Source organism: Oncorhynchus kisutch, linkage group LG3 (genome assembly GCF_002021735.2).
Source record: "Oncorhynchus kisutch isolate 150728-3 linkage group LG3, Okis_V2, whole genome shotgun sequence".
In the NCBI taxonomy this organism is placed as follows: domain Eukaryota; kingdom Metazoa; phylum Chordata; class Actinopteri; order Salmoniformes; family Salmonidae; genus Oncorhynchus; species Oncorhynchus kisutch.
In genome coordinates this window covers 41,939,518-41,953,928 of record NC_034176.2, presented here as the reverse complement: position 1 = coordinate 41,953,928, position 14,411 = coordinate 41,939,518, and positions in this window count along the sequence as shown.

Sequence of the window (14,411 nt, the reverse complement as noted above, 5' to 3'; positions counted from 1 at the left end):
TACAGGCAAAGACTGAGAAGGGAGGATTAAAGCTCTGTCATGACTTTACCTTCATTAATCTAATGACTGTTATTGATTTAATCCACTAGTAATGTAATAATGTAACAATTAACTCATTAGGATTTGGGGCACCACGGAAGAAGTTGTTTAAAGAGTTACCATCTCCCGAATTAAACTCTATAAGATCTTTACCTATAACATCCATAAAACAGTCAACATATTAATCATAACCTCTCGTCATATCATCATTCTGAACAATCGTAACCTTCTTGGATCTGCAAAAATGTCATCCCTCCCCATGATTCAGTACTAAGTCATAACACAGAATAAACATACATAATTTACATGAGACAAAGGTCCCTAGTGGGCTGACAAAACATGACGCTGATTACAAGGAGATGGGGGAAAAAGAGAGATAGAGAAAAATGGACACTTATTGTGGATACATTCTGTAACTATTCTCCCATTAATCATATACTTTGCACACAAACCACCGCCCATTTGGAGTAAGATATCATAAAGGTGTTTACGTGTGAAATGCCTTCGTTCGTCGTTTATCTTATTTAGCCTTCTCAGAAAGGGGTTCGGTTGGCCTTTCCTGGACTTTCCTGGACTTGAGGTCACATTGTCCTTCTTCTCCGTGGCTTCAATGACTTGTTATGTAGTCTGGAGCAGAACTTAAAGGTGGTGTTGCCTTCCACTCGTTCTGGAAGATTGGTCCTCTGAAGATAGGCTAATCAGCTGTGTCGATGATCCCCAGTGGGGTGATGAGAGCAACGTAGTAGACGATGGTTTGAAGAGAGTAATAGGATGGTTCTACTTGAATTCACTTTCCTAGATACCATACTTAGGACAGCTAATTAGATCCTCGTGTTGGTATTCAGGATTCGGACCACAATGGACATGAGCTGCAGCTCTTCGTCTCTCTGGTCTAAAGAAAGGTGAGTTTATTTCTTCACCTTGTGTTGAGGTTCAAAGTTTCAACCCTTTCTAACATGTAGCTAATGCCTCAGAAAGTGGTCTAAAGGTTGATTTATCTTCCAAGCCTTTATGCACTCTTGGTCAAAAGGGGTTTTCCGTCATGCTGACAAGCTCTCTGATCTCACTCTGGGCGTGATTACTTATTGTGCAGGATATCAAGGATATCAAAAACTATTATCTCATTAAAAAACGAAAATCAGATTCCTATCTTAACACAAATAACTTCATCACTTTTCATATTATATGCTCAACACATCGGATGAAACCTCATACCTGTAATGGCCATACTTTCCAAGTTACAGTATTTCCTCCATAAGATTTTTAATGACATCACAAAATAATCAACCATATGACATTGGTTTTCCATATCTCCCCACTGATCATTCCCCAAATTCTTTATGTTAGAATTATTGTTCCATTATCCATTTTTTGGAAAATATAATTTTGGACAGGTAAAGGTCTCTGGAAACAAAGGGATATTCCTTTAGCCAATACTGGAGGGTAATAGAGAGAGTCCTCTCCTGCTTAATTTACGACCGGATGTGGAGGTGTCAAAACCAGCCCAGTACTGGGACACATAGTGGGACAAAACATTTTCTGGAAAGATTTGGGGAAAAAGGGGATACAGATCATTGGTTGTCTATATCAAGAAAACACTTACCTCTTTTGAAGAACTAAGGTCCAAGAATAATTTACAGAAACAAGACTTGTGTAGATATTTCCAGCTTAGTGAATGTATGTTTAAGGTAGGACAGAATAACAAAAATTCCATATACATTCTGATATAAGTGTTAACATAGAAATCCTTTGCAAATTTCCACATTTAGCAGGGCTTACAGTCGAAGTTGGAAGTTTACATACTCTTAGGTTGGAGTAATTAAAACTCGTTTTTCAACCACTCCACAAATTTCTTGTTAACAAACTATATTTTTGACAAGTTGGTTCTACTTTGTGCATGACACAAGTCATTTTTCCAACAATTGTTTACAGACAGATTATTTAAATTAGAATTCACTGTATCACAATTCCAGTGGGTCAGAAGTTTACATACACTAACTTGACTGTGCCTTTAAACAGCTTGGAAAATTCCAGGAAATTATGTCATTGATTTAGAAGCTTCTGATAGGCTTATTGACATCATTTGAGTCAATTAGAGGTGTACCTGTTGATGTCTGGTTCATCCTTGGGAGCAATTTCCAAACGCCTGAAGGTACCACATTAATCTGTACAAACAATTGTACGCAAGTATTAACACCATGGGCCCACGCAGCCGTCATACCGCTCAGGAAGGAGACGCATTCTGTCTCCTAGAGATGAACGTACTTTGGTGCGAAAAGTGCAACTCAATTCCAGAACAACAGCAAAGGACCTTGTGTAGATGCTGGAGGAAACGGGTACAAAAGTATCTGTATCCACAGTAAAACGAGTCCTATATCGACATAACCTGAAAGGCTGCCCAGCAAGGAAGATGCCACTGCTCCAAAACTGCCATAAAAAATCCAGATAAATGTTTACAACTACACATAGGGACAAAGATCGTACTTTTTGGAGAAATGTCCTCTGGTCTGATGAAACAAAAATAGAACTGTTTGGCCATAATGACCATCGTTATGTTTGGAGGAAAAAGGGGGAGTCTTGCAAGCCGAAGAACACCATGCCAACTGTGAAGCACGGGGGTGGAATCATCATGTTGTGGGGGAGCTTTGCTGCAGGAAGGACTGGTGCACTTCAGAACATAGATGGCATCACGAGGGAGGACAAGGATGTGGATACATTGAAGCAACATCTCAAGGCATCAGTCAGGAAGTTAAAGCTTGGTCGGAAATGGGTCTTCCAAATGGAACTGAAAAAGCGTGGACGAGCACGGAGGCCTACAAACCTGACTCAGTTACACCAGCTCTGTCAGTAGGAATGGGCCAAAAATTCACCCAACTTATTGTGGGACGCTTGTGGAAGGCTACCCGAAACGTTTGACCCAAGTTAAACAATTTAAAGGCAATGCTACCAAATACTAATTGAGTGTATGTACACTTCTGATCCACTGGGAATGTGATGAAAGAAATAAAAGCTGAATTAAATCATTCTCTCTACTATTATTCTGACATTTCACAATCTTAAAATGAAGTGGTGATCCTAACTGACCTAAGACAGGGAATTTTTAATAGGATTAAATTGTGAAAAACTGAGTTTAAACGTACTTGGCTAAGGTGTATGTAAACTTCCGACTTCAGTTGTATATACAGTGCATTCGGAAAGTGTTCAGACCCCTTGATTTTTTCCACGTTTTGTTACATTACAGTCTTGTTCTAAAATCAAATAAATTGTTGGGTTTTGGCCTCCTGGGTGGCACAAAGGCTTGAGGCGTCACTACAGTCCCGGGTTCGATCTCAGGCTGTCACAGCCGGTTGTGACCTGGATACCCATGAGGCGATGCACAGTTGGCCCAGCATCGTCCGGGTTATGGGAGGATTTGGCCGACTGGGATTTCCTTGTCCCATCGCGCTCCTGTGACTCCTTGTGGCGGGCCAGGCGCCTGCAGGCTGACTTCGGTTGCCAGCTGGATGGTGTTTCCTCCGACATGTTGGTGCGGCTGGCTTCCGGGTAAAGCGAGGAGTGTGTCAAGAAGCGGCTTGACAGGGTTGTGTTTCGGAAGACGCATGGCTCTCAACCTTTGCCTCTCCCGAGTCCATAGGGGAGTTGCAGCAATGGGACAAGACTGTAACTACCAATTAAATATCATGAAATTGGGGAGAAAAAGGAGTAACAGTACAAAAAATACACACAATAGCCCATAATGACTAAGGAAAAACAGGTTTTTAGAAATTATAGAAAAAACTGAAATATCACATTTTTCAGACCCTTTACTCAGTACTTTGTTGATGCACCTTTGGCAGCGATTACAGCCTCGAGTTTTCAGCCTCTAATGGGAGTTTCTCCTGTTCTTCTATGCAGATCCTCTCAAGCTTTGTCAGGTTGGATGGGGAGTAGCTGCACAGCTATTTTCAGGTCTCTCCAGAGATGTTCGATCGGGATCAAGCCTGGGATCAGGCTGGGCCACTCAAGGACATTCAGAGACATGTCTTGAAGCCACTCCTACATTGTCTTGGCTGTGTGCTTAGGGTCATTGTCCTGTTGGAAGGGGAACCTTTGCCCCAGTCTGAGGTCCTGATTGCTCTGGAGCAGATTTTCATCAAGGATCTCTCTGTACTTTTCTCCGTTAATTTTTCCCTTGATCCTGACTAGTCTCCCAGTCCCTGCCGCTGAAAAACAGCCCCACAGCATGATGCTGACACCACCATGCTTCACCGTAGGGATGGTGCCAAGTTTCCTCCAGACTTGACACTTGACATTCAGGCCACTCTACCATAAAGCCCTGATTGGTGGAGTGCTGCAGAGATGGTTCTCCTTCTGGAAGATTCTCCCATCTCGACAGAGGAACTCTGGAGCTCTGTCAGAGTGACCATCGGGTTCTTTGTCATCTCCCTGACTAAGGCCCTTCTCCCCGATTGCTCAGTTTGGCCTGACGGCCGAAGAATCTTGGTGGTTCCAAACTTCTTCCATTTAAGAATGATGGAGGTCACTGTGCTCCTTCAATGCTGCATACATGTTTTAGTACCCTTCCCAAATCTGTGCCTCGACTCAATCCTGTTTCGGAGCTCTAAGGACAATTCCTTTAACCTCATGGCTTGGTGTTTGCTCTGACATGTACTGTCACCTGTGGGACCTTATATAGACAGGTGTGTGCCTTTCCAAATCATGTCCAATCAATTGAATTTACCACAGGTGGACTCCAAATTGTAGAAACATCTCAAGCATGATCAATGGAAACAGGATGCACAATTTTAAGTCTCATACCTAAGGGTCTGAATACTTATGTAGATAATGTATTTCTGTTTGATTTACTTTTTTAAATTTGCAAAAATAATCTAAACCTGTTTTCGATTCATCATTATGGGGTATTGTGTGTCGATTGATGAGGATTTTTATTAATTCAATCTATTTTAGAATAAGGCTGTAAGGTTACACAATGTGGAAAAAAGGAAGGGGTCTGAATCATTTCCGAATGAACTGTATAGCCACCTTTTATATGTGGATTTAATGGAAGTTGTAAGGGCCTAAAGGCCGTATGGGGAAAAAGACTTGGAGGTAACATTTGGAGAGGAGGAATGGTATATAATAGTACAACAGATGCTTCTCCCTATTAGAGATGCCCGGTCCAAGCTGATTCAATTTAAAGTGTTCAATAGGATTTATTGGACTCCTCTGAGGTTGAACAGAATAGGTTTGATAGAATCCAACCTATGCTGGAGATGTCAGTCAAGTACAGGAGGCATGATCCATATGTTCTCTTAACTTTCCAAGCTTACATACCTTTAGGCAGAAGGTATTGGAAAAGTTTGGGGATATTCTGGGTACCACAATACTTGCAAATCCTGCTTTGCTATTACTGAATATCACTAAGGATATTGATGGACTGAGAAGCTCATGTTTAAACTGGCTAAAAGTTGCTCTAACCACAGCCAAACGAGTCATACAGAGACACTGGAATTTATATATATACATTGATTGTCTGTCAAGATATTGTTTAGTGCCCAATGTAATTCAATTGCATTGTTGTTATATCGTGAAAGGAAACAATACAAACTATAATTACAAAAAGAAAATTAAATACAGAAATTCCTCATTTCCGTAAGTATTTACACCCCTTTGCTCTGAGACTCCAAATTGCGCTCAGGTGCATCCAATTTCCGTTGATCATCCTTGAGATGTTATTACAACTTGAGTCCACTTGTGGCTAATTCAATTGTTTGGACATCATTTACAAAGAAACTATACCACGAAGTCCAAGGAACTGGCCGTAGATTGCCGAGATTGTGATGAGGTATATACAGTATCTAGGGAAGGGTCTCCATCATATGGAACTACCCGGCCTCTGCCTAGAGCTGGCCGTCCGACCAAACTGAGCAAACGGGGCAAGAAGGACCTTGGTCAGGGAGGTGAACACGGACCCAAAGACCACTCTGACAGAACTACAGAGTTCCTTGGCTGAGATGGAAGAACCTGCCAGAAGGACAACAGTCTCTACAGCACCAATCTGGGCTTAATGGGAGAGTGGCCAGACAGAACACCTGGAATTTGCAAAAAGGCATGTAAAAGAATCTGAGGGCATAAGGCAAAAGATTCTGAGGTCTGGTGTGACAAAATGTTTACTATTTGGCCTTGATGCAAAGCGCTGCAAAGCGGAGAAGACCAGGCACAGCTCATCAAACTTCTAACACCATCCCAACTGTGAAACATGGTGGCAGCATCATACTATGGGGATGCTTTTCAGCAGCAGGGACTGGGAATCTGGGGGAATAGGGGGAACAATGAATGGTACCAAATACAGGCAAATCCTTGATGAGAACCTACTTCAGAGTGCAACCTACCTTAGACTGGGTGGGGCGAAGATTTACATTCGAACAAGACAATGATCTTGACCATATAGACAAAGCAACGCTGCAATGGCTTCAGAACAGGAATGTGAAAGTCCTTGAGTGGCCCAGCCACAGCCCAGACTTGAATCCCATTTGGGGAAAGTAGGGATGCACCGGTATGACATTTTTGGCCGATACCGATATCCAATATGTTCCTTGCCAAAAAATCCGATACCGATAACCGATATAAAAAAAAATTGCAACCTTTTAAGCATTCTAGTGTAGCATTCTACTCACTCACACACACACACACACACACACACACACACACACCAAAAAGGTATTTTGTTGGCATTTACGTATGTACCAGTAAAGCATAATCAAAACATATTTCTTTCAACAAGGAATTCATCATACCTTTCAAGCAATGAAGTTTCAGCTCTGTCTGTCTGCGGCCTCGCTTCCATCTTGTCCAGCTGTGTCTAACATTTCACATAAACCCTGTTTCTTGTCTGCATCGAAGTAGTGGTCCTTGTACCTAGCATCTTTGCACAGTAATGAGGCTCAGAGAGAGTGCCACCGAATCACTTGTTCCCAGACATACCCAAGACAACTCAAAGCTGTAATAGCCGCCAAATGTGATTTTTCAAATGATTGACTTGGGGGTGTGAATACTTATGTAAATAAGATATTTCTCTACTTCAATTTCATTACATTTGCGAAAATGTCTAAACATGTTTTCACTTTGTCGTTATGGGGTATTGTGCGTAGATGGGTGAAAGAAAAAAATCTGTTTAATCCATTTTTAATTCAGGCTGTAACACAAAATGTGGATTAAGTCACTGTAAATACACCAGTCCCCATGCCTGGGCTAGGTAGAGGGTTTATTAAGCTGTCAGCCAGCAGAACATGTCTTCAATTGGAACTTGTCTGAGGGTTTGATTGCCCTTTTTAAAGTGTCATATGGCCTCTGCATAGGCTGGAGGCAATATGTTTCTGCTTTGAGGACGTTATCATTTTTACATTTTATTCTAATCATTTAAAAAAAGCTTTAACTAGAAGAATCAGTTAAGGACAAATTCTTATTTACAATGACAGCCTACCGGGGAACAGTGGGTTAACTGCCTTGTTCAGGGGCAGAACAACAGATTTTTACCTTGTTAGCAAAGGGATTTGATCCAGTAACCTTTTGCTCTGACCAGTAGGCTGCCTGCCGCCCCAAATATAAATATATATTAAAACTGCTTTCCAGGCGGAGTCTTTATTTTGCAGCAATATACTGTTGATGTGGTGTAAGACTGTTTATCTTTTGCAATCTATCCATTTCTCTCTCTCTCTCTCCCTCTCTCTCTCTCTCTCTCTCTCTTTCTTTTCTCCTTTGGGAGGTTTGTTCCCTATCAAGCCATGTGTCAATATTTTTAATGAACTGTCATTCACTTTACATGTTAACTTTCCTCACAGCCCCTGAAGTCACATTTGTCTGGTTGGCTTCATAATTAAAACTACAAAGCTAGTTTTCACTTGACTCTCTGGGGCTAATAGGAATGGCAAGGTTTTATTGACAGCCTCGTTATGTTCAGATTAATCTATATTTTTCAACGCAATATTTGGCGGGCCCTTAACTCTTAACTTGGAATGCAATATTCACTCCAGTGCTGATTCTGTTAGCACACAGATTGCCATGCTGAGCAAAGTCAGCCAGATAATGTGACAAGCCTTCTAATCAACTAGCATGAGGAAGTGCCCGATGGAACAATTTATATTACAGACCCTCCTGTTACAGAACACAGTACTTCTATCCTCTCACTCACTTCCCTCCTTCTAACCTCCCTCTCTTTCATCATCTACTATGGCCATCTTTCATTCTCTTCCTTTAACCATTCCTCCTTTTTCCTACCTTTTATGCTCTTTTTCACTTTCCTCCCACCTGTCTGTCCTTCTGTTATTTTCATTCTTAAAAGTATAAGCCATTGGAGGGGGATCATTTAGCTATTTGATGTGGAATATTAGGACCCCTTTAGGTATAAAATAGCACACAATTATTTGATAAAATATTGAATTTGGCTTTTACTACTATTGTCCAGAGAAACTCGATGAATAACATATTCATAAATGGCAAAAAAGACAATGTTTTGAAGTGTTTGTCATATCTAGGAGATAAACTCAGGACCATGTCTTTCAAAGATAATTCATACAAATCCAAATAACTTCACAGATCATTGTAACGGGTTTAAACACTGTTTCCCATGCTTGTTCAATGAACCATAAACAATTAATATACCTGTGGAACTGTCGTTAAGACACTAACAGCTTACAGACAATAGGCAATTAAGGTCACAGTTATGAAAACTTAGGACACTAACGAGGCCTTTCTACTGACTCTGAAAAACACCAAAAGAAAGATGCTAATCTGTGTGAACGTGCCTTAGGCATGCTGCAAGGAGGCATGAGGACTGCAGATGTGGCCAGGGCTATAAATTTAAATGTCCGTACTGTGAGACGCCTAAGACAGCGCTACAGACAGACAGGACGGACAGCTGATCGTCCTCGCAGTGGCAGACCACGTGTAACAACACCTGCACAGGATCGATACATCCGAACATCACACCAGTGGGACAGGAACAGGATGGCAACATCCACTGCCAGAGTTACACCAGGAACGCACAATCCCTCCATCAGTGCTCAGACAGTCCGCAATAGGCTGAGAGAAGCTGGACTGTTGTAAGGCAGGTCCTCACCAGACATCACCAGCAACAACGTCGCCTATGGGCAAAAACACACCGTCACTGGACAAGACAGGAATGGTAAAAAGTGGTCTTCACGGTTTTGTCTCACCAGAGGCGATGGTTTATCGTCGAAGGAATGAACATTACACCAAAGCCTGTACTCTGGAGCGGGATCAATTTGGAGGTAGAGGGTCCGTCATGGTCTGGGGCGGTGTGTCACAGCATCATCAAACTGAGTTTGTTGTCATTGCAGGCAATCTCAACGCTGTGCGTTACAGGGAAGACATCCTCCTCCCTCATGTGGTACCCTTCCTGCAGGCTCATCCTGACATGACCCTCCAGCATAACAATTCCACCAGCCATACTGCTTGTTCTGTGTGTGATTTCCTGCAAGACAGGAATGTCAGTGTTCTGCCATTGCCAGCGAAGAGCCCAGATCTCAATCCCATTGAGCACGTCTGGGACCTGTTGGATCGAAGGGTGAGGGCTAGGGCAATTCCCCCCAGAAATGTCTGGGAACTTGCAGGTGCCTTGGTGGAAGAGTGGGGTAACATCTCACAGCAAGAACTGGCACATCTAGTGCAGTCCATGAGGAGGAGATGCACTGCAGTACTTAATGTAGCTGGTGGCCACACCAGATACTGACTGTTTCTTTTGATTTTGACCCCCCCCCCCCCTTTTATTCAGGGACAGATTATTCCATTTCTGTTAGTCACATGTATGTGGAACTTGTTCAGTTTATGTCTCAGATGTTGAATCTTGTTATGTTCATACAAATATTTTCACATGTTAAGTTTGCTGAAAACAAACACAGTTGACAGTGAGAGGACGTTTCTTTTTTTGTTGAGTTTATAAGAAAGCTCAGGACATATATGTGTAATATATACAGTGCCTTGCGAAAGTATTCGGCCCCCTTGAACTTTGCGACATTTTGCCACATTTCAGGCTTCAAACATAAAGATATAAAACTGTATTTTTTTGTGAAGAATCAACAACAAGTGGGACACAATCATGAAGTGGAACGACATTTATTGAATATTTCAAACTTTTTTAACAAATCAAAACCTGAAAATTTGGGCGTGCAAAATTATTCAGCCCCTTTACTTTCAGTGCAGCAAACTCTCTCCAGAAGTTCAGTGAGGATCTCTGAATGATCCAATGTTGACCTAAATGACTAATGATGATAAATACAATCCACCTGTGTGTAATCAAGTCTCCGTATAAATGCACCTGCACTGTGATAGTCTCAGAGGTCCGTTAAAAGCGCAGAGAGCATCATGAAGAACAAGGAACACACCAGGCAGGTCCGAGATACTGTTGTGAAGAAGTTTAAAGCCGGATTTGGATACAAAAAGATTTCCCAAGCTTTAAACATCCCAAGGAACACTGTGCAAGCGATAATATTGAAATGGAAGGAGTATCAGACCACTGCAAATCTACCAAGACCTGGCCGTCCCTCTAAACTTTCAGCTCATACAAGGAGAAGACTGATCAGAGATGCAGCCAAGAGGCCCAAGATCACTCTGGATGAACTGCAGAGATCTACAGCTGAGGTGGGAGACTCTGTCCATAGGACAACAATCAGTCGTATATTGCACAAATCTGGCCTTTATGGAAGAGTGGCAAGAAGAAAGCCATTTCTAAAGATATCCATAAAAAGTGTCGTTTAAAGTTTGCCACAAGCCACCTGGGAGACACACCAAACATGTGGAAGAAGGTGCTCTGGTCAGATGAAACCAAAATTTAACTTTTTGGCAACAATGCAAAAATGTTTGGTGTAAAAGCAACACAGCTCATCACAATGAACACACCATCCCCACTGTCAAACATGGTGGTGGCGGCATCATGGTTTGGGCCTGCTTTTCTTCAGCAGGGACAGGGAAGATGGTTAAAATTGATGGGAAGATGGATGGAGCCAAATACAGGACCATTCTGGAAGAAAACCTGATGGAGTCTGCAAAAGAACTGAGACTGGGACGGAGATTTGTCTTCCAACAAGACAATGATCCAAAACATAAAGCAAAATCTACAATGGAATGGTTCAAAAATAAACATATCCAGGTGTTAGAATGGCCAAGTCAAAGTCCAGACCTGAATCCAATCGAGAATCTGTGGAAAGAACTGAAAACTGCTGTTCACAAATGCTCTCCATCCAACCTCACTGAGCTCGAGCTGTTTTGAAAGGAGGAATGGGAAAAAATTTCAGTCTCTCGATGTGCAAAACTGATAGAGACATACCCCAAGCGACTTACAGCTGTAATCGCAGCAAAAAGGTGGCGCTACAAAGTATTAACTTAAGGGGGCTGAATAATTTTGCGCACCCAATTTTTCAGTTTTTGATTTGTTAAAAAAGTTTGAAATGTCCAATAAATGTCGTTCCATTTCATGATTGTGTCCCACTTGTTGTTGATTCTTCACAAAACAATACAGTTTTATATCTTTATGTTTGAAGCCTGAAATGTGGCAAAAGGTCGCAAAGTTCAAGGGGGCCGAATACTTTCGCAAGGCACTGTATATATCTAATGTGTGTAATATATATATATATATCAAATATATACAGTTGAAGTCGGAAGTTCACATACACTTAGGTTGGAGTCATTAAAGCTTGTTTTTTTTCAATCACTCCAAACATTTCTTGTTAACAAACTAAAGTTTTGGCAAGTCGGTTAGGACATCTACTTTGTACATGACACTAGTCATTTTTCCCCAAAAAAATTTACAGGCAGATTATTTCACTCATAATTCACTGTATCACAATTCCAGTGGGTCAGAAGTTTACATACACCAAGTTGACTATGCCTTTAAACAGCTTGGACAATTCCAGAAAATGATGTCATGGCTTTAGAAGCTTCTGATAGGGTAATTGACATCATTTGAGTCAATTGGAGGTCTACCTGTGGATGTATTTCAAGGCCTACCTTCAAACTCAGTGTCTCTTTGCTTGACATCATGGGAAAATCAATAGAAATCAGTCAAGACCTCAGAAAAACAATCGTAGACCTCCACACGTCTGGTTCATCATTGGGAGCAATTTCCAAATGCCTGAAGGTACCACGTTCATCTGTACAAACAATAGTAACCAAGTATAAACACCATGGGCACACGCAGCCATCATACCGCTCAGGAAGGAGACGCATTCTGTGTCCTAGAGATGAACGTACTTTGGTGCGAAAAGTGCAAATCAATCCCAGAATAACAGCAAATTACATTGTGAACAGGCTGGAGGAAACGGGTACAAAAGTATCTATATCCACAGTAAAACGAGTCCTATATCAACATAACCTGAAAGGCCGTTCAGCAAGGAAGAAGCCACTGCTCCAAAACTTCCAGAAAAAAAGCCAGACTACGGTTTGCAACTGCACATGGGGACAAAGATGATACTTTTTGGAGAAATGTCTTCTGGTCTGATGAAACAAAAATAGAACTGTTTGGCCATAATGACCATTGCTATGTTTGGAGGAAAAAGGGGGAGGCTTGCAAGCCGAAGAACACCCTCACAACCGTGAAGCACGGGGTGGTAGCAACATGTTGTGGGGGTGCTTTGTTGCAGGACGGACTGGTGCACTTCACAAAAGAGATGGCATCATGAGGCATGAAAAATTAGGTGGATATATTGAAGCAACATTTCAAGACATCAGTTCAAGACATAAGTTAAAGCTTGGTCGCAAATGAGTCTTCCAAATGGACAATAACCCCAAGCATACTTCCAAAGTTGTGGCAAAATGTCTTAAGGACATCAAAGTCAGGGTATTGGAGTGGCCATCGCAAAGCCCTGACCTCAATCCCATAGGAAATTTGTGGGCAGAACTGAAAAAACGTGTGCAAGCAAGGAGGCCTACAAACCTGACTCGGTTACTCCAGCTATGTCAGGAGGATATGGGCCAAAATTCACCCAACTTATTGTGGGAAGCTTGTGGAAGGTTACCCGAAACGTTTGACCCAAGTTAAACCTTTTAAAGGCAACTCTACTAAATACCAATTGAGTGTAAGTAAACTTCTGACCCACTGGGAATGTGAATGAAATAAATCATTCTCTCTCTATTATTATTCTGACATTTCACATTCTTAAAATAAAGTGGTGATCCTAACCGACCTAAGACAGGGAATTTTTACTAGGATTAAATGTCAGGAATTGTGAATAACTGAGTTTAAATATATTTGTCTGAGGTGTATGTAAACTTCTGACTTCAACAGTATATATTTTTTTTTCACACCTATTTAGGCCCTTTTTTGAGTGGCCACAAAACTGCTTTCACACTTCCATACATTTTTTAAAACCGGCACCGGTTACCTTCAGATGAGTCCCGTGACACTTGTGGGGATCGTAGAGCAAAACGGTAGGTCTAATCGCTACAGACGTTTTCATTACAAGACCAATTTTCGTTATGTCTCATGGTCGGACAAACATCGCTCTCGCTCTGCCACCTTTCACTGCAGATGCGGAAGTGCAAAATCAGACGCATCAGATATCTGTAGCGTAAACTGATTGATTTTGATGGGTTGTTTGTTGTAATTATGTTACTAGGGGGTTAACCTGGTTCTCTCATCCCTCCCCCCCTTCTAACAAAATCTCCGCCCAACGCAATCACTTGCATCCACCCCTAAAGCAGAATCTCCTGCCTCCACTCTCACATTAGAGGAAAGAACATGGATTCCCTAGAGAGGTTGGATTAATGTAGGTATCTGGCTGAAACCTAACATCCATTTTAATATCACCCCCACATCCTCCAGTGAGGCTTAGATACTGTATGTCTGCACCAAAAGTCACAGATGAACATGTGACATGTCTACCGTTTCGTTGGAATGTTACAGTGCAAGAGAGGTGAATTTACTTTGTGAACTGAAGCACCCTTGTTTCCATTAACATTATGGTTTCAGACAAGTGAAAGGAGTGCATTGGTCCTCACTGTGTTGCATTCGGCTGTCCTGTCAGTTCCTGGTAGCCTAGCATAACCCAGCACAGCTTAATTACTGAGCACATGCTTTTTACTGAAAGGGCTATATTTAGAAACACACACGTGCATGGACAAACAAGTACTGCACACACACAAACAACCAGGGCCAGCGCATCAGTAAACAGACAGGACTCTTTCTTGTCTGCTAGGAGTTAATATTCATCAGTTTGATAAATACACCTGGCGTCCCGTACCACGGGGTGGAGATTAGAGGGAACACACCACAACAAGGTCACAGCATGTGCCTCTCCTGGTCACCCTGGTAACTGGCAAGGATGGTTCCTGGAAGCTCTTTTTGAGTAGGTAGAAAGTCAAGGCAAATCTGGAGATAT